This window comes from Acinonyx jubatus, chromosome A3 (assembly GCF_027475565.1).
Source record: "Acinonyx jubatus isolate Ajub_Pintada_27869175 chromosome A3, VMU_Ajub_asm_v1.0, whole genome shotgun sequence".
Lineage (NCBI taxonomy): Eukaryota > Metazoa > Chordata > Mammalia > Carnivora > Felidae > Acinonyx > Acinonyx jubatus.
The window spans coordinates 1,453,422-1,472,901 of NC_069388.1; the positions used below are offsets into that span (position 1 = coordinate 1,453,422).

The 19,480-nt window shown below is 62.5% G+C and overlaps 1 protein-coding gene across 1 annotated transcript in view; it reads right to left on the reverse strand.

The window, feature by feature from the left end:
* Window positions 1–19,480, reverse strand: part of NTSR1 (neurotensin receptor 1) — a 45,621-nt gene that overhangs the window by 7,919 nt on the left and 18,222 nt on the right. The window lies entirely within an intron of this gene.

The following is a 19,480-nucleotide window of genomic DNA, read 5'->3' on the forward strand; positions in this document are numbered from 1 at the left end:
GGGCATAGATCTGGATTGCGGAGGCACTGGGGGGCACGCCTGGCTCTGGGGGCTTGCCTTCCCTTGTCAAAGCTCACAGCACGGACGGGGGCCCGAGGCGGCCTACCCGCTGACAACGAGTGAACAGAAGCACCTCTATTAAGCCTGGTGCAGAGTCTCCGGGAACACTGTAAATGCCATCCCAGGAAGGCAAGGAGGCCAGGCGAGGGAAGCCAGGGCCTCCCCAGACAGGTAGGTGCAGGTGTGGACGCCGTGCCTGGTCTAGGCATTTGTCCCAACAAGACACAAGACTTGGGAACAGAGGCTGATGCTAAAATGCAAATCGAAACACGTCATCTAAGAATGGCCAGGAAAGCTCTAGAAAGGAAGAGTGATGGGTCAGTACCGGGCAGGGAGGCGGCAGCCTACCACCCACTTAGCAAATACTGACCCACGAGAGAGACTTGGTGCGAACACCCTGGCACAGGGGGAAGGGTGGACACGGAGACCAGTGCAGTGGAGACGGGCCAGAAATGGCGCCCAGTGAGGCAAAGCGTGGTGCTGGGTAAAGAGGGCAGCATGTCAGGGAGAGGGGGCAGAAGGGTGGCCGCCTGCAAAGCCAGGAGACTGGACCCTCAGGGCCTGCTGTCTCCGCCCCCTTCCCCGGGCCCCTCCCCTCTGCCTCCCTGCAACTGCCCACCCTCCAGGTCTGTCCAGTCGGCGCATCCCTAAAGCTCTAGGTGGGCCCTCCCTGGACAAATGCAGGCCGTTTCTGCAGCCCTGCACCGTTTACACGTATCTGGTGAGAGCCGACCCCAGGCCTCTTGTTCAGGAGGGACCTGGGGCAGGGGTGGGGGAAGATGTGGGGGGGCGCCGCCCGGCCTCGCTGGAGCTCCTACAGCCGCCGTCTGCAGCCGCTGCTCCCAGCCTCTCAGTTTTTCTTCAGCAAAATAAATATTTCCTTATTCTCCTTAGGACAATCTGAATTGGTTCCCGAAACTTGTACCCTAACTCTCGGAGATCCCACACCAAAAAGACAAAGCCAGATGGAGCAAAGATTAAAACCTAGAAAGGAGAGCCACAAAACAGTACGAAACTGAGGGAATTTCAAAAATAAAGTTCAGGCACTGCTATTAAAAAAAAAAAAAAGAATGATGGAAAAAAATCAATTCTCTCAGCCGTCAGAGAAATTCTGTCCTGACTCGCCTCCAGACATTCCCGTAACTCCAGCCCTGGCCATCCTGCCTCAGTCTCCCCGTGGACTGTGGCGGTTTCGAGCTGGACCCAAAAGGCAGGAAGCAGACTGCCCAGCAGGAGCCTCCAGAGGCCCAGGTCCTGGCTTTGTCAGCCCAGCACCTCCCTCCCAGAGCCTGTCCTCCGTCCCTGACGCGGTGGTTGAGCGCCCTCCCCCGTGGCCCTGACTGACCGCTGGGCAAGGTCTGGCCACAGCGGTCAGCCTGCTTCGGGGAGGTCAGGTCTTCTGAGCTCCAGGCCACAAGTTGAGCTGCCTCCCCGCCTCCCTCCGTCCCCTGCCTCTGGGCTCCGCAGCCCTGGCCGGAGCTGGAAACCCCTGAGGCAGGCAGGGCCTCCAGGAAGCAAGGGTTGGGGGTGGGGAGGGGAAAAGGGAGGGAGTGGGGGGTTTGATCTTGGCCTCAGACACCCCTGGTGGTGCGCTGGCTGGCTGGCTACGGCTTTGGGCGGTTCCAGAATGGCCTCTCAGCCTTAGCTTTCTCACTTCTGAAAGGGGGACAGTAAGAGTACTCAGCTCAGGGCTGAGAGCACGGTCCATACTCAGTGGCGCCCAGGATGTTACTGGGGGACCCGCTTGGGGACGGAGCCAGGATGCTCTGAGGCGCTGTCACCGCCAGTCCTGTCCGAGGACTCGGGGCTGGTGTCTGCCCTCCAGCACTTATAATCTCGTGAGGGAGGTGGAGCGGAACGTTAAGCAATAAAAAGGAGGTGTGCATCTAGGGACAGAGGTCTCCCTGGGAGGCAGGGCCGGCCCCCAGTCCCGGGGGGGTGCACACGGCAGGCCTGCCAGCCTCTGAGGGGCACCACCGTGGATGCGGGCAGCCCGGCCCACCTCCAGGCCCTCGGTCAGCCAGGAAGGTTCTCCACTGAGACCCCTCTCCTTCCCCTTTCAAAGGGCCTCGTCTCACTCCTCCCTTCTTTTGTTCTGCACTGGGGCCCAAGCCTCTCTACTTAATCCCACGTGTTTAGAGAGAGAGATGGCCCCCGGGCTCACACTGCTTCAAGGCTCAACTAGCAGCCTCCGGTGAGCGGAAAGGCACAAAGCAGGGTCAGGTCATTCACAAAACCCAGAGGTTCGGCTTCTCGCCCAAACTCTCCACTGTAGAGACCGCTGGGGCCTCCTCGGTGCCTGGAAAGAGGACCCCCTCCCCAGCAGATGAGCAGCCCCAGCCCGGCCCAGGCTCACAGGGGTGGCCCCTGCCAACTTCCAGGTCAGACTCCAGTGGAAAGGAACGTCCCTCAGACCCAGCAAGTGTGGCCCACGACTCTCCACTGGGACAGCCATGGCTGCTGAGGGCGGGGACGGCCAAGTGGGTCATCCAGAGCCCTGGTGTGCCACCGTCCCTCAGCACAGCCTCGCTCGAAAAGCAAAAATCCAGGAACAACACCATCTGGGCTGGTTGGTAAGTTACGACGCGTCCACACCACGGGGCACCCTGTTGACATTGGGAATGAGGCGGACTGGATGCTCCAGGGTGACAGGTGAAAAAAGCAAGCACAGAGCGGCCAGGTGAAGTAAGGAGACAGCTCCATGCTGGCATCCCCAGGAGGGAAACCCAGCAGAGGCCGACATGGGCGGGGAGGGCCTGGGGAGCTGGGAGGCTCCTGTCATGTCCTCCTGGATCGAGGGCACAGGGATGGAATAAGGGCACACTTGGTCTGCTTCTCCTGCGTGTGTGTCCCTTGCCCTCTTGGTTGCATGAAAATCACACGTGTCACCCCGCCTCCCCAGGACTGGGAAGCGTGAGGGGCCTAAGGGACCAGATCTCAGCAGCTATGTCCCCATTCCGGGGGGGGGGGGGCAAAGGTAAGAAGAGGGGCTTGCAAGGTGACACAGCCCAGGGTTTCCCATCCCTCGTCTGACAAGCACCCCGGCACTCTAGATGCTGCTGGGACCTGGAGTTCAAATATCTGCCACCCAGCAGGGACACGCAGACACGGACCAGTGTCTAGAAAACAAGACAGGGCACCACGGAGCTGCACACCGCTCTGTGGGTCAGTGCTGGCCACAGGCCTGGGTTTTGGTGGGACAGGTGGAGGACCAGGGCAGAGGACACGGCACGTGACCTGGAGGGGCCATGCGAGTCATGGTTAGTGTTTGAAAGGCCAGCACGGGGAGGAGGGCCCCAGGCACTGGGTGCCGCCTGGGGCTTAGCTCGCCTGCTTCCGGCTGCAGGTGTCGGCCTATCCGACACAGCCCATCCCGCCACGACGGCCCTAATAGGCAGACTCTGGCTCAACGTAGAAAGGACATTTTGAGGGCCTCTAACTTCCCCTTTCACGATACATAGACTTTAGCTAAGCATGAGCGGGATGCTTTCCATGAGCCAGAGAGCATGCTCGGAGCCCTGCCTGCACTTCACTGAATACACATGTCAAATTAACAAGGCAGAAGCTGTCAGTATTCACACCTAATCGAAGAAGCAACCCAGACCCAGCTGTGAGCCCGGACCCAGTCTGACTCACAGCTGGAGTGCCCACCTCCCATGTCACGGGACGTCGTATAGGCAGGGAGCAGATGAAAGGAAGATGAAGCATCCATTTGTATGGGCAAGAGCCACACCAGGGTGCGGGACCTCATCCTCACACGGGAAGCTTCTCTGGGCATGTGGCTTGCCCTCAACTGCCCAGAGAGGATGCTGTTTTTGGGTAAGTGCAAATTAAAGAATTTTTTTTTTTAAATTTTATTTTGGAGACAGAGAGTGAGCAGGGGAGGGGTAGAGAGAGAGGGAGACACAGAATCCGAAGCAGGCGCCAGGCTCTGAGCTGTCAGCACAGAGCCCCACGCGGGGCTCAAACTCACAAACTGTGAGATCGTGACCTGAGCTAAAGTCAGACGCTTAAGTGACTGAGCCCCCCAGGTGCCCCGAGTGCAAAATTTTGAGAACAACTTCTAGTTCAAAGACCATGACTCCTTGGTGATCTCCCAGAGCTGAACCTCTGCATTTCTTTCCTTTGATCTCCCTTCAGCTCCACTCTGGTCCCCATGCTCCTCTCTGGCTTGAAACTTCTGGAAGAGGCTGGGCAAGTCACTGGGGACTTGGTGAGAGACGATGCTCCAGCCCAGGAGGCTGGGTGTTCAGCACCATGGACAGTGCCACCAAAGCCCATGGTGCCACTGGGGGCCTGGGGTGGGGAAGACCTGGGGTGGGGGTCAAGGAGTGGGGGGGGGGGGGCAGGGGTGAGGGGCTGGTGTGGGGGAGGTGGGCTGGAGTCGGGGAGACCTGAGGTAGGGACCCCAAGCCAGCTAGGAGCAGGGGCCATCAGGAACACTCCACCGGTCTCTAGACCCTTCCTATCTTGATGAGAAGGGGGCGAGCACCCGTAACCTGTGTAGGAGGCACTTCCCCACGGCCCCGCCCGCTGCTCCTGCTGCCGGCAGCCCTGCACTGGGGAGGGAGTCTCCCTCCTGTAGTGCGGGAGCCACAGAGGCCACAGTCTGAGAGTGAACTTGAGAAACAGGAGCCCCTCTGGAGCCACATCCTGTCTGTTCCTGGCGGTGCTGCAGGGCTGGCACCAGCTGGGCTGCTGGGAGACCCTCAATCGGATTAGGAAAATCGCCTTCCCAGGACGCCGGCCCCTTCCTGAGGACTGGGGAGGCATCCTCCAGAAGGAGCAGGATGGCCGCTCCCCTGGGTCGCAGGCTGGAGGCGCACCAGGGGCCTGGCCTTGGCTGAGAGTTGGGGGACTCACGAGCCCCCGTGGCAGCTGGGGTGGCGAGCTGCCTCGTGGTTATGCCGGCACCTTTCAAAACCACACGGAAGCCATCTGTACGGTGCAGCAAGCTGTCGGGGGGCGTGGGCCGAGGGCCTCTTTGCTGTGTTGTCAAATATCTGTTGGCTAACAAGCCCGTGAGAATGTTCAAATCAGTGGGACATCTGTTAAGTGGCAACAAACGGGCTTTAAAAATCCTTGACAAGGACCCGCGGCAGAGCAGCGAGCGGGTGTGTGGCAGTCTGACCCTGGGGCACGGCCCCCACTTTTGTGCCCGGCGGAAGGAGGGCAGGAACCTTAGTGGTCACCTAACGCATAGAAACCATGGCCCATGTGGCGTATGCCCGGCTCTTGTCCCTACCTGCCCCTCACGCTGTGATGGTGACCCTTTTCTTGCGGTGACAAAGTCCTTCTTGCAGGATGGCTCCCGGTGTGTAAGAACCGGCTCCTGCCAACCCCACCACGCAGGTTCGAGCCGATCTGACCAGGTTTGCTAAGCCCTTTGTGTGCATTTTCCTAACGTGCAGGGAATTAATTCTACCCTGAGGGATTACGACCAAGTCACGCAGCACAGAGCATTCTGGAGGTTTTGCGTGAGCCTTTGACAGAGTTCGAGGTGTCGGGGCTCTGCTCCATGCCAGGAAAACCTGGGGACCCGGTCTTGATCAAGACCCCAGGGTGAGGGGGGGGCACACACGGATGTGGGGGTGGGTTTCCAGGGAGTTTAGCAGATCCCCCGGCTGTGCCTGGGGGTGGGGTTCGGAGAGGCGGGGAGCTCACACACCGAGGGGCCGAGAGCGCGAGCAGGAGCACCGACTGCCTGTTGGCAACGCGGTCAGGAGAGCGGTGCAGGACCAGGGCTCGGCCTGGGGGCTGTCCCCACCTCGGTGCCATCGCCCGCCCTGTTCCCCGTGTTCCCGGCATCACAGGCAGATGGACGTGTGGCCCCACAATTGTGTTTCCTTGCCATGTAATTGTGTGCGCAGTTTAGCAAATATCCTGTTCCTTCCCAATTTCGAATTACTGTCCCCTTGGCCACTGTGCTCCGGAGGACATCTGCTCTGTACTCATCATCTCCACTCCTCCCAATAGAATTAGTGCCCTTTCCCTGCTTTAGGTGAATCTGATTATGGTGGACCCAGAGCCGAGTGGCCGGTGTGAAGGAGGAGGGCTGAGGGCGGCCACTCACACCCCAAGCCCAACTCGGCCCGAACGTGGCTCTGGTTTCTTCCCACGCTGACCAGCTCCTGGGCCCGGACAGGAGTCTGTGCCCTGGCTTAATTCCCAGCGGTGACACCACACGCTCCCTCGGCCAGGCTTCCTCCGGGCCTCCTGTCCCCGGACGGCTGTGACCTCAGAAACGGTGGTGGGGTCCTCTGCCCCTGCTCCCGCCCAGCCCCACCCAGCGAGGGCCCTGGCTGTAGCTCTCAGCAAAGCGGGAAGGCCAGCCGGCGTGCCGCCCAGTTACCCCAAAGCGGGCCCCCGATGCCGGGAGCAGCCGAGAACTTCTTCCTTCCATCCCGAGGACACGGCGCGTGACGAGTGGGGCTCCACTCTGCTTTTCTCCTCTCCAGCCGCAGACTCTGCCACAGCAGATAGCCCTGGCCAGTGGATTCGAGACTCGCGGTTCTCTGTGCATGAGTGAGCGAGAGAGGGTCGCGGTGGGGGCGAAGGGCCGAGCTTCCTGTTTCTAGATACTGGAGCGCAGAGCAAGGCGGGCCCGGATTGGGGTCTCGCCAGACGACTTGAGTGCGTCCGTTCCCAGGCTGGGCCTGTCTCCCGCCTATAAAGAGGGAGGTGGGCTGGTCCATCTTGAAGACCCCGGTCCTCAGGAATGAGGGCGGCCCAGGCCGGGCACTGCTCGAGGACCACGCAACATACCCCTGGCCTTCAGCTCCTGTTCTCCGGCAGATGGCAGCTTGCTGGAGGGACTCCACTGCCCGCGGCCGTGGACGCCTGGCGCTGTTGGTGTTCCGAGCCCACGAGGGCAGAGGGCTGACTGGCTGTAGGGAAGCCTCGCTGTCCGGAGGGCCACGATTTCCCCAGCGTTCCACTCATGGACCATCAGCTTTTCTTTTCTCTTGCGGGAGCTCAGTGGCAGCTGGGGCAGCTTAAGGGGACTGGGCTGTGTGACTCAGTCCTCCCCATGATTTGGGCTGTCACCTGGACACGGGCCCCGGGCAGCAGCTTCTTCCCAGCTTGGGAACCGCAGGCTTGAGCAGGGACATGTTCTGCCCTGGCGTCTCCTGTTGGAATATTCTGGCGCCTCCTGGCTGCACCCTCCCTTCTGTCTAGCCACGCCCTCCTGGGTTCACCAGCCCGTCGTCCTCTGTCCTCTGAATGTACCGGCACCTGGGCTCACCATCTGACCTTCAGAAGCATTTATTGAGCATCTGATGTACGCGGGGTGCTCTGCACAGACTGAGGTGAGTGTGGAGGACAGGTAAACACACACGACTCACGGTGGGCACGAGACACAGGCTGGTGGGGGGACAAGATGGGTAGGGCCTGGGAGCCAGGAGGGGCCCAGGCCCGGAGAGATGCCATGGTGGCCTGCGTTAGGGCGGTGCTCACGGGGATGGACACGGTGGGCCACCAAGGGAGGACCCAGCAGTGTCAGGCAGAAGGAGTCAGGGAGAAGCCAAGGGGGGGCCCATGAGACTCGGCCTCTCTGGTGGACCCGGGGGCTGCACCTCAGAGGCGTGTCTCCTGCTTTAACACCCCCCCACGCGGACATCTTGGCTGCTAATGTCCCCCCCCACACACACACCGGTTAGAGGGTCCCCCTTGCTTTTTCCTCCAACAACCTGAGTCTCCTTCTCGTGCAAATGTCTCAGCAGAGATGCTTTCTCATCATCATCAGCCCGTCTGGGAAGACGCCTTTCCTCGGGAGCCGGGACATCCCCCCCCCCCCCCCCCCCCGCCCACGGCGACCCCCTGAGGCACATGCCAGGCATTTGTGACACGCGACTGGCTCCGCTTCAGTAGGATCAGAGGAAGCCGCAGTGTGGGGCTCTCGGGCTGCCCTCCTGGCCGGGCCCGGGCAGGTGGGGGATGTGGGCAGAGGCAGGCAGAGGGCGAGAACCGTCCGTCTGCCCCTGGGAGCACGCGGGACGCCCCGACAGGCTGGGGCCACCGCAGGCCGGCGGGCCCGGTGCTGCCGACCCAGGTGAAGAGTGCAGCCTCGGGGGGGTCCGGCTCCTTCAGGGCCGTCATCCGCTGCCCTGTCCACGCCGGCCCCTCCACGCCCAGCTGGGTTTTCCCCCCGACGGCTTTGCAACGGCCACTCAGAGGCGCTCGGAGGCCTCGCTCTCCTGGCGTGGACGCTTCCCGCTCCTGGTGGGCAAAGCGGCACCGGAAGGCGCCGACCTGGCCACTGTGCGGCAGTCAGCGCATGAGGTCTCCGCTTCCCACGGTTGGTCTGCTGTCATTCCAGTGAGCTCGGCCGCCACGAGACAAAGTCCCACCAACACAGAGGCTGCGAGGCGAAACCCGCAGCCCAGCTGGGGGCGGAGTGGACACAGAGCCTTCCTACAACCGGGTAAACAACTTCGAGGCCGCCCTCTGGGCTGGGAGACGTCTGACCGATGGGCTGCTGTCCCTCGAGCCCCACGCCTGGTTCTGGCTCTCTGCACCTGCTCTGTCCCCCGACCGGCTGCCCCACACCCCCCTCAGTGGCCCACACCTTCGCGATCCCCAAGACCTCCCGGAGACCTGAGAGCCCGCCTTCCTAATCGTCGCGGGCAGCCTTGGCACTGAGGTGTCACCTTGGGGCCTTCACCCTAGGCCAAGAGGCAACTGTCACGGGTCCCTCCGCTAACAGGACCGCGCCACGGACTCTCAGCTCCCTGCCCGTGGAGGAGGGTCCTCAAAGACTGCTGATGGCTTCCCGCGCCCCTGGACGCGCTCGCCTTTCGCCATGTGGCTGGCCGTTGCTCCCACAGAGACGTGGGGCCTGCGACCCAGCCCTTGCCTGTCCTGGCTCTGACCTGTGACACGCAGCGCAGTCCTGCCTTCCAAGCCGGCTTCGTGCTTTCTGCTCCCAGAACGTGGCTGCCACAACGTGAGAAAACCCCGACTTGCCTCCTGGACAGCAAGGCCTAGGCAAGAGCCAGCACCAACCTGCAGACGGCGAATGAGGCCGTCTCAGACTCATCCAGGCCTGTGGGGCCACCAGATGACGGAAGCCACATAAGTGGCCCCAGCTGAGACCAGCTGAGCCAGCCCAAGTCCCATCCAAAGAATCACAAGCAATGTTACTGTTTGAGGCAACAAGTTTTGGACTGTTTTGTTGTGCAACAGAGGCCAGCTGACAGGGGAGAGAGAGAGAGAGGGAGGGAGGGAGAGAGAGAGAGAGGCAGAGAGAGATAATCAGAGAGAGAGAGTCAGAGAGAGGGAGAGAGAGAGAGGGAGAGAGAGAGAGGGAGGAAGAGAGAGAGAGAGGGAGGGAGAGAGAGGAAGAGAGAGGGAGAGAGAGGGAGGGAGAGAGAGTCAGAGAGAGGAAGAGAGAGAACCTTAAGCAGGCTCCACGCTCAGTGTAGAGGCTGATGTGGGGCTCGATCTCACAACCACGAGATCATGACTCGAGCCAAAATCAAGAGTTGGACACTTCGCCGACAGAGCCTGCCAGGCGCCCCAGGGTTTTTAAATTTCTCTGCCCCCCCCCCCCCCCGCCCCACGACACTTTCCCTTTGGAGAGAAACACCCCTCATGTAAGTAACATGCAACCCATCCCAGGCGCTGACAGGAAGTCCAAGAAGGCAGGGGGGTCGTGGTGCAGCTGACGGGGCTGTCCCACCCCAGAAACTGGGGGCTGGTCTTATAAAGACAGCTGAGGTGGCACCTGCCGTGTGCAGAGTCGGGGTCAGGGGTGTGAGGAGGGCGGAGGACAGTTTTCTTTCATTTGTGTTTCCCGCACAGAGGCTCATCAGTGTCACCTACGGGTCCCACTTCTTGGGAAAGGAGCAGCGTGTAACGAAGCCTTGCAGGAGGAGAGCCGGCTCCTGGCTGGTGGGTGAAACTCAAGTGTGCAAACGGGTGTGGGCCCTGGGCAGCTGAGCCCGGAGTGGGACGGGTGGGCCTGGGTCCTTCGAGAGCTCTGCGGTGTGATGATGTCGACGTGGGATCCTCCCTCAATCCCCACTATCAGCAAACGCCGGTTCGTGCCTCGTGCAGCTTACGGTCACGTGCATTTGTGTGCCTGTCTGCGCACGGGTATAGGAGCGTTTCTGTGTGTGTGCACGTGCTGTGAATGTGTGCATGTGCACGTGTGCTCATGTGTTTCCGGGTGTGTGTGCATGTGTGCACACGTGTTTCTGGGCGTGAGTGTGGGTGCACCTGGCTTCCCCGTGTGCCCCTCTTTTGCTATCGGCTGGCACAGAACCCGGGAAGTCACTTTGACAAGGAAATGCCTCGTGACGGTGAGGGGCTTGGGGACCTCAGCCTCCTGCCTTCATCCCGTTGCCCCCAGATTCTGAGCAGACCCCCTGCCCCCTGAACCGGAGGGGACACGTTTCAGGACAGGGTGTCCGCTCAGCTAACACGCGGGCCCTCACGTTCACGCTTCTGCAGACGGCGACTGCAGCTCTGGGCAGTGCGCGGCCCTGGCAACTGGGCTCAGCGGCGAGGACGGTACCGGAACACGGGCTCCGACTCTGGTGGGCAGACCAGACCCCCAGGAAACAGGGTTCGGTTGGAACCCCAGTTCTCGGGCGACCCCTTGGCCACTTGCCCTCCTGGGGGGGCTGCCCTCCTCCCCTCACGGCCTCACAGGGACGGAGGGAACCAGCAAACCCCACAGCTGGGCTCCGCCCCCTTCCTCCCGCACCTCTGATGCCAGCCCCGGGCGCGCCCGCCTCACGCTGCCCAGAGGACGGAGATTCTGCCACAGACTGAAGAGCGTGTCCCCCCAAATTCATAGGCAGGATTCTGGCTCCCAAGGATATGGTGTTAGGGGGTGAGGCCTTTGGGGTGATGAGGTCGCGTGGGCGCCCTGATAACAGAGACCCCAGAGAGCTCCTGCCCCTGCTTCCTCCATGTGAAGACACCGCAGCCGTCGTGACCCGGGACTCGGGCTCTCGTCGGACGCGGGATCTGCCGGTGTCCTCGGCTCGGACCTGCGGCCCCCACAGTTGAGAGGCACACGTGGCCGCTGTTTGGAAGCCCCCAGTCCCCGTCAGAGCAGCCAGAGCGGACGAGACAGCTCTCATCGGTTGTGAATCTTCCAGAAGCAATGGGGCAGGTCTCTGGGCCCGAGGCCTGGGCCACACCTGGGCCCGGGGGCCACTGGCCTCAGTGCAGGGTGGGGCCACCCGCTGGGCGCCACCCCTCCACCCGCGAAAAGAATTTCATCTCCTTCCTAGTAAGGTGCTCGTCACAGACACAGAATCGGCTCGCTTGTTACACGTGGAGTGTTTCTAATCGGATCTGGGTCTTTGTCGGGGAGGGGGGCTCTGGCTGGACCACCAGCAGCCTCTGCGGAAAGCAAACGAGGCATTCCGTCTGTCCCCTGCCAGGGTGCCCACCTCTCCTGCCGCCACGCTTGCGGCGATTTGCATAACTGAAGGGGGCTGGCCAGGGCGCAGGGCTGTCCGGAGCTCCGGGAGGGGACAGGCCGACCTCTCTGGCACAGACGGAGGCCAGGTGTCACCTGAGCACCAGGTAAGCATGCGGCGGGCTGGAGGGACAGCTTACCTTCCGTTTGGCCGGCGCATGGTCGTTTGTGATGGGACACGTGTTTGTGCTGTCTCCACCAGTCGGCTGCGTGGGGACACAGCCTGGCGCTCCACCAGCCACCGAAGCACTTCCAGGGTGAACGGCAGGCAGAAGGGCACTGTCTCAGTGCCCTCAGGCTCCTGTGACCATGGCCACGGCCCGAGTGGCCGACAGACAGCAGAAATCTGTTTCTCGCAGCCCTGGAGGCGGGGGTCCGGGACTGAGGGCGCTGGTGTGGAAAGGGGGCGAGGGGGGCCTCTGGCCTCTTCGTACAGGGGCGCTGACCCCGTCCTGGGGGCCCCACCTTCTGACACCATCCCCCAGGGGTCAGAGTTTCAACATATGAATTTGGGGGCGAGGGACAAAAACATTCAGTCCACGACAGCTGGCAAAGGGAGGGCCAAGCTAACCCGAAGTGGGAGCGCCCTGACCTGGGGCAGCGTGGACGGGCTCTGGAAAGGCACACGGGACAAGCTGGGTGTGCACAGACAGGCGGCCCCACCGGAGAACACCAGCCCCTGGGACTTAAAGATTCCCAGGAGCTACAGTACGAGCCGCAACGGGTGAAAGTAACTTCAGTAAAATAACTTACAACTCAGCACGTCCAAAATACTATCGTTTCAGCACGTAGCCGGCATAAAAATATCCAGAAAACATCGACTTCTTCCCTGCACACCAGCTGTCGGGATCGCGGGTGTGCGTTTCACCCTCGGGAGGCTCCTCGTGACCCACACCAGCCAGCGTGCTGGACGGGGCAGCTCTGGGTCCTTATGAGAAGCCCTGAAGGCGGCGTCCACCCCCACCCCACGAGGTGGCACCAGCCACTGCCCTCCCCTGGCCCCGTCTCCGGTCAGAGGAGGAGGAGATAGAGTGCAGCCCCCTCAACGACCCCCAGATCACCCCCAAACAGGACGAGTCAGAATCCGCACGAGGTCACTTAAAACGACGCGTGAAAAAGTTGCGCTGAGAATGGAAGCTGTCCCGTAAGAACAAAGGGGCAGGAAACCCGCTTATAAGACGTGGAAGGCACGTCGGGGGTCTCTGGACGGCCCGTGTTTGCAGCCAGGCCTTCTGGAATCCGCGCCCGACTTCTGTGTCCCCCACGAATCACCAGCTGCACCAGATGCTGAGGGCGCCAGAGGTCTTACGGGCGGGGGGCCCACAGGGCGCGCGCGAGCCAGGGAAGGCACCCTCCTTTCTTACTCCAAGTAGTTGAGCCCCGAGGGCAGGATGCTGGGGTGGGGACGGGGGGCACCAGGGGTCAGCGGCACAGACCTGACCTGGGACAGACCTGTTCCGGGGCCATCCTGGCTGTGTGTCTGACCAGATGGCTTCCCCATCCGCAGCCTGAGTCTCCTGATCTGTAAATGGGGACAGTCCTAGGAGCCCCCAGCCCAGAAGGTGGCCCAGAGTCAGCTCTTATTAAAAATGCTTATTTATTTTTGAGGGAGAGCAAGCGCGAGTGGGGGAGGGGCAGAGAGAGGGGGCCAGAGGATCCCAAGCAGGCTCCGAGCTGTCAGCACAGAGCCCGACGTGGGGCTCGAACCCACAAACCGCGAGGTGATGACCTGAGCCGAAGTCGGACGCTCCACCGACTGAGCCACCCAGGGACCCCCAGAGTTATCTCTTAAAAGTGTAATTAGTGGTGTGAACCATCACGTATGGGGGTGTCTGTCCCAGGGCTTCGCTGAGATAACACGCGAATGACACATTTATCACAGTAACGCCTGCTCACCCAGCTCAGAACTTCCCCAAGTCGAGAGTGGCCGTCCCAGGGCAGTGTCCCCCCTCCCCGAAGCTGCCCACTTGTGTCCTCGGGGAGGTGGCCCTGAGCTTCCCAATCTGGGATGCCGGAAAGGACCAGGGACGGGGTCCACACCCCGGGAGGCCGCCGTCCCTGCAGACGGGGGTGGGGGTACGAGCGTCAGCCAACGCCTCCCTCGGAAACCAGCTGCTCCCCTCCCCCACCCAGCGCCAACGACGACGTCCCCCCGGAGCCAAGACTCTGAAGGAGCCTCCGGCCGCTTCCCCGTTATGCCTGGTGATCGAGATTCATTTTCTCTGACACATCTTCTCCCCGGAAGATATTCACACGCTGTTTATGACATTTAAATTGCTTGGAATTTGCAAGTCCCATGCTGGCGTGAATATTCATGGCTGTGTGTTACCCAAGCTTGTTCTCTTTTCCGTGGCTCCCAGGACGCAGCTGCCTGGGGGGCCACGCCTCTGCAGTGAAGTGACAAGTCCTACTGACGCCTGTGGTGGCTTCTCGCCAGAGAACGTTCCGGAACCTGAAAGCCACCAGAGGTCCCTTTCACCAAGCCGTCAGGGCTGTAGGCCACCCCCCCCCCCCCCCGTGACCCCACCAGGCCAGACACAGAGCCAAGCAAGGGCAGGAGGGCTGGAGGGAGTACAGGAGCTGCATGCTCAGGCCTCCTGTTTGACCTACTTTTCTTAAACCAGAGGGGGCTGTGAGGGGCTCTGGTACAGACGCTGACCTTGGCCGTGGCCGGGCCCCCCAGGACATGCCGGCCGCCCCCCTCCCGTCCACCAAACACGGAGCCGACAGCATCGGGGATGCGCCCCCAGTGGCCACGGGCACTGACAAAGGGCCACGGTGCTGTCTCTGAGCCTGGACGGCTGGAGGGAGCCAGGGGTCCACGCCTTTGAGGAACACCTGACCTGCGGAGGCTGCACGACCCAGCCGCCACGTGGCTGACCGGCACGACGACGGCCCGGCCCAGCCCGGCCCGCTTGCAAGTAAAGCAGGCGTGTGTAGCCTCCGTGCAAAACGGTTGGCAGGTCCTCCGAAACAAAAACAAGAAAGAATTGCCATACGGCCCAGTAATTCCACTCTGGGTCCATCCCCTAAAGAGCTGAAAACAGGGTCAGAGAGATCCTTGCACACCCACGTTCACAACAGCGACAGGTGGAAGCCGCCCAAGCGCCCACGCACGGGTGAACGCAACGTGGTCCACGCACACAGCAGAATGATTCAGCCTTACGAGGAAGGGGATTCTGACACCTGCCACCACGTGGGTGAACCCTGAGGACGTCTCACTGAGCGAAATAAGCCAGTCACGAAAAGACAGAACTCGGGTGCTATTTATAGGAGGTCCCTGGAGGAGCCAAACTCACAGACACAGAGAGTGAGGGGCTCCCCAGGCACTGGGGGGAGGCTGAGGGGGACAGTGTCAGTTTTGCAAAGCGGAAAGGGTCCTGGTGGTGACGGCTGCACAGGCGAGTGGATGTGCTTGGTCCTGGGGACCCGTACTCTTAGAAATGGCCAAGATGGTGGGTTTTACAGGAACTTAACCACACACGTTGGAAGGAAACGCCAAAATGTGCAAAGAACTCAGCAAGAAAACGGACCTGCACAGACGACAGAAACGTCATCAGAGAAGATCCACAGACGACAAGAGGAGCCTGTGACAGGGGCCCGGCGTCAGGTGCGGAGGGGTTCCCAGGGGAGGCGAGGAGACGATCCGCACGGCTGAGTAGAAAGGGACCAGGCTGCGGGACGGCAGGTGCACACGCGGCTGGCGGCTGGCAGGAACGCAGCAGGTTTGGTGGCTCTGGGAGGCGGCGTGGTGATTTCTTACAAAACGAACCAGACTCCTACCGTACGACCCAGCAACACCCCTCTATTCACCCAAAGGAGCTGAAAGCTTCCGTCCCCACAAAAACCCACACACGGATGTTTACGGCAGCTCTGTCCGTAATCACCAAGACTCGAAGCCACCAAGATGCCCTGGTGGGTGGGGACCACCCAGACAGCAGCAGATCATTCAGGGCTAAAAAGAAATGAGCTCCCAGGCCCTGGAGGCACACGGAGGAAGCTTAACCGCGAATCCCTGAGTGACAGAAGCCACTCAGAAGGCTCCACACCGTGTGACTCCAACTCTACGACATTCTGCAAAAGGCACAACCGTGGACCTGGGGACAAAGTGAGTTGGCTTCCGGGTGGAACTCCATCACACCCTTCAGATGTTTGGAAAGTTACTGGGTCCCCTAGTTCCCACTGCTGTCCTAGGTGCCCCCACCCATGTGGTCACCTTCCTCGGGACACATCCAATTTCATTTAAAACGGGCACAGCATCAGAGCATCAAAAGCCAAGCCAGGACCTGCCAGGTGCCTCTGTGCGAACAGGTGAGCCCGCCCAGCCCCGACCAGACACCGGAGCCATTCCCCTGCAGTGGGCATGGGCGCCTCTCCCCAGCCCCGCCGTCTGGGCTCCGTCTCTCCGATGATGCCCAACAGCCCGGCCCATCACGTCCGCCTGACTGGGGAGGGGTGCAGTCCGTCCCCCGCCCCAGGCCCCCGGCCCCGGGGCGTGGCATCAGATGTGTCTGGGCCGATGGCTCCAGAGGCCCCTGAAGGGACCAAAGGCGTCTGGCAGAGTCGAGGCAGAGACCCCACCTGTCCCCCCACAGCCCCTGGCCAGCTTCCTGAGCACAGGAGGGTCACTCTCCTCTCTCTCCCTTCACCATATCCGGGGCCCCGCCAACTGCATCCGGCCTGCCGCTGCCCTCTGTCCGCAAGACCCCACCACCCCCGATCCGAGGATAGGGCCCTCCCGCAAAAATGCACATTGCTGGGGGAGAATCTGCCCCCCCCCAGGTCCTAGGGGGGGGACAGCGCTGTGATGTGGGGGTGGGACAGTGCCCTCACACCTGCACCAGCATCACCAAGAGCCCAGGGTGGGGCCTGACGTTGGGGCCAGTTCAGGGGGGGTCTCAGCATTCGTCACCAAGCTCCACGGCCTGCCAGGGCCGTGTTCCCAAAACAGCTAAGACCTAAACCTCAAACCTTCTCTGCCCAACGAGCTCCAGCGTGGGCACCCCCTCCCTGGCCCTTGGCGGGGGCACCCGGCCCTGTTTGCCCGAGATACCGGCTTTAGTGCTGAAGCCTCACGTGCAGGAAGCCCTCAGTCCCGGGCACAGGGGACAGGGCCCCTGGGGCGCAGCTCCTGCTGCCCCTTCCCCACCCATGGCCAGCTGGGCCGAGCTCAGATCCCACAGAGGGGTCGGGGATGTCCCCTGCATCGAGTCAGGTGCCCAGCCGGCCGTGGCTTCTCCTGCACAACCTCCCAGCCCCACATCGAGGCCTGGAGCCCCTGCAGGTGGGGTGAGAACTGCCCCCGGCCACTGCCGCCCACCACCCCACCCCCACCCCCACCCCAGCCACCCCACCCCCACCCCAGCCACTGCCACCCCACCCCCACCCCAGCCACTGCCCCTGGCCTGGAGATGCGGAAGGCGAGAGCTCAACTGCCTGGCCGAGGCCGAGGGCTGATGCCTGTCTGAGCTTCTCAGGCTCAGGCCCGGGTCGGGGCTGAGGGTCCCGGGCCTTGCACGGCAGCCCGATGGAACACAGGTGCCACTCTTGCCCTCGTACCTCTGGGACCAGGGCAGGGAGGCTGTACGTTTGAGGCCCACAGGCAGGGACTCAGAATGTCCAGGCCCACCCGAGGGGTGCTCTCCCTCCCTCAGATGTCACCACAGCCCTCCCCCTGCCCCCGGGCCACACGGCCACCTGGCTGCTGGTCACCCTGAGCTCTGCCCCGGCTGCTGGCAGGCGTTACAGACCCTCTGAGCGCTGAGTGCTGCTACCTGAGGCTGGGCTTGGGCAGGGCCTGACCTCTGGGCTGGGCCTGGGCGGGGACCTGGACAGAGGTGTCCATGGGGGCACGGAGGCCTCCCCATGCTGAGGGCTCAGGCCTGGCCTTCTGCAGGCACCGCCCTGTCTGACCTGAGCCACTCCTGGCCATGAGGGTCTGGCGTGAGAGTGGAACAGCCTCTGGTCCAGGCCCCCCTGGGATCGGGCTGAGGGTCCCTCCCCGCCCCACCCTGCGATCCTGAGAGCCCCTCGCCACAGCCCCCCTGCCCCAGAGCAGGAGGGGTGGGCCTCCTTCAGCTCTCCCTTCGTGTCACCCCCTTCCAAGGGGCTGGGAACCACAGAGCCTTCCCCGATGGGTCAGCCCTGGGGCTCCAGGGAGTGCTGTCCCCACCCCAGCCCGGTCCCCTGCCCCCTGCAACGCCCCCTCCTGGGGCTGCGCAGACAGCCGACTTGGGCTGAGGAAGGGGCATTGAGTGTACATTTGGACACGGTCGCGTCTCAGCGTTGAGCCCCAAGAGCTGTCCCCGTGTGGACGGGCCGAGGGTCGGACATCTGTCCCTTGGCTCTTGCAACTGGCTTACCTGACTGCTGTTGGGAGGGGTGGGGTGGGGTCGGTGGATGGCCCTGGGGGCCCCTCCGCCTCAGCACCACCCCGAGACCTTTTCCTGCCCCGAGGCGCCTCCGTCCTGACCCCAGGGCAGGCGACCGCTGTGTTAGCGCCCTGCAGAGGCAGTTCAGGGCCGGGTGAGCACATGGCCGGTCTGTGACCGCCGGAGGGGACTCCTTGCCATCCGCTCGGCAGAGAAAGCACGGCTCAGAGCCAGCTCGTCCTGCACGGACATTCTTTCTTCCCCTTTCTCTGAGCAAGACTCACACACAGAGACCCACGTGCACTCCACTGAGCGCCCGGCCGGCCCCGTGTGGCAGGGGGTCTGAGGGCTGGCGGGCAGCTAAAGCCACAAACGGCTTCAATTTTTACTGAAATAGAAACAGCTTTGCAGAGAGGATGCTGAGAAATGAGCTCTCTGCCATTTTTTAGAAACCTGACAGTCAGAATCCGCAAGAGCGGACTGTTGAAAACGCCAGCTTCACTCACTCCCGGGTGGGGCGTCCGGCCGTCCATCCCCGAGATGAGCTCTGGTCGCCTGCTGGCCCCACGCCGGGGCTCAGGGCTGTGTCACTGAGGAAGCAGAGCACGAGGATGGTGAGGGGGAGGGGGGAGGGCTTTGTGGAGGTGGCAACCCCGGGCCCAGCTGAGCAGGTGGGGGGACGTGGCATCTATTGGGGGGGGGGGGACACGAGGAGCCCAAACCTGCCTTCTGCTGCATCCAACACTGGGTGTGGGGAGCACACGGGGCATGGCAATCCACCCACGTTCCCAGACGTGGAAGCCGCTCGACCCTCCTCCAGGAAGCTCTCCCCATGCTCTAGCCCAGCCTGCCCATCAGTCAACGTTGCTCTCCCTTGTCCTCGTAGGGAGCCCTGGGAGGGGGGCAAAGAGCCACACGGGTCCCGTTGGGCCCTTACGTGCTGCGGCTTTGGGAAATCCCAGGGCTGTGCTGGGCCCGGCACGTTCACAGCAGAGTGAGCACCACAGGGGGGCGGGCGCTGGCTCGGCTCTGCACTGGTCACAGAACCAGGGGCCCAGGACACAGAAAAGGCTGCTCTGTCCCCTGGCCCATTTGCTGGCCTTGCCCAGGACCCAGACCCGGCTGGTCTGGGACAACATCTCTCCTTGGGCCCCTCAGGAGGACCCAGGCCCCTTTCGAATTGACTCCGGCAGCTTCTTGGACACCCGCGCCTGCCGGGCCCCACCCCCCAAGTTGGCCCTCGGGAGGCTCCTGTAGACGGAGGCCCCGCCCCTGGCTGCCTGGGCCTGGGCCCTTCGCTGTAGAGGCTTTCAGGGTCCTCTACTTCCAGCCTGAGCCCCTCCCTCCAGCCACCCGGGACACGCGTCCTCGTGGGAACCCAGGTCCCCGCTGCCTGTGACAGTCACTCCACGGCCGGCCCAGGGCTCCGAGCCACCGCCCGCTGGCCACGCACAGCGACGCTCATCGGTGTCCTTCCGCTGAGCACCGGTGGCCTCACAGAGCACTCCGGACCTGCGTGCTGGCTGGGCCGTGGTGCCAGGCGGTGACGCCCTCGCTCATTTTTGGTGGCCGTGGTAAGCTGTTCGCGCCTTGCGCGCCGCAGCACTTGGAC